Source organism: Zingiber officinale, chromosome 3B, assembly GCF_018446385.1.
Source record: "Zingiber officinale cultivar Zhangliang chromosome 3B, Zo_v1.1, whole genome shotgun sequence".
Classification (NCBI taxonomy): domain Eukaryota; kingdom Viridiplantae; phylum Streptophyta; class Magnoliopsida; order Zingiberales; family Zingiberaceae; genus Zingiber; species Zingiber officinale.
The window spans coordinates 26,569,712-26,570,960 of NC_055991.1; the positions used below are offsets into that span (position 1 = coordinate 26,569,712).

A 1,249-nucleotide genomic window follows, 5' to 3' on the forward strand; every position below is an offset into this window, starting at 1 on the left:
ATACAATAATCTTTTATATTACTTACGACATTTCCGTACACTTGCGGAGGTCAACAAGTTTTTGGCGCCGTTGCTGGGGATTGCGCTACAACATTAGGAATTATCAATTGAGTTAGACTGGACATAACTTTTCTTTTCATTTGCATAGTTATAACTAATTTTTAGAATTCTATTTTTATAAGTTTTTCATTTCTTGTATAACATTCTTGTCAATTTCTTTCTGTTGTGATTCTAATTCTGTATTTTTTATTCTAACTTTTCTTTGTTTTCTTTTGATTTACTCTTTCTCTGTCTCTTTCTTTTGTAAACATATCTTGTCATCTTGTTCTTGTGTATGCGAAGATCTAACTTTGCAGGAGAACTTCTTCCTCTAGACCCTGAGATAGATAGAACATTTCATAGAAGAAAAATTCTGCAAAGACAACAAGAAGAACAAGAACATTCTATTATGGCGAACAGACCACTAAAGGATTATACAGCACCATATGCTAGGGGTTTTCGATCTAGTATTTCTAGGTCTTCAGTTGAGGCAAATAATTTTGAGATCAAACCTGCAATCATATCTATGGTGCAACAAAATCAATTTGGTGGAGGGCCGCATGAAGACCCAAATCAACATTTGGAGGTCTTCTATGAAATATGCGGTACAATGAAAATGAATGGAGTTCCTTCAAATGCAGTGTGTTTACTATTGTTTGGGTTTTCTTTGAGAGATAGAGCCAAGCAATGGTTGAATTCTTTGGCTCCAAATAGCATCACCACATGGGAACAATGCGAGCAATAATTTCTTGACAAATTCTATCCCCCTAGCAAAACAGCTCATATGAGGAATCCTATTGCAAGCTTAAAACAAGCGGACTCAGAATCTTTATTTGAAGCATGGGATAGATACAATAACATGCTCAGACAATGCCCACACCATGGTTTGGAAAGATGGTTAGTGCTACACATGTTCTATAACGACATCAACTATCACAGAAAAGTGTCCCTTGATTCAGCTGCTGGAGGGGCACTTATGAACAAAAGTTTAGATGAAGCCGAGGAGATAATCGAGAGCGTAGCACAAAACCACCATCAATGGGATAATGAAAGAAGTGGTGGCTATTCTTGTATAAACCCAACAACAAAAGCATCAGAAAAATTCGATGTTGATGCAGTGACATTGTTGGCTGCAAAACTGGATGCTCTTACAAAAAAATTTGAGAATATGGGAGCTAGCTCAAATACAGCCAATGCCATTGTTGCTTCT

General features: G+C 36.6%; 1 pseudogene; it reads right to left on the reverse strand.

Moving 5' to 3' along the window:
- Positions 1–855: 855 nt before the first annotated feature.
- Positions 856–927, reverse strand: LOC121968941 (annotated as a pseudogene).
- Positions 928–1,249: the final 322 nt, after the last annotated feature.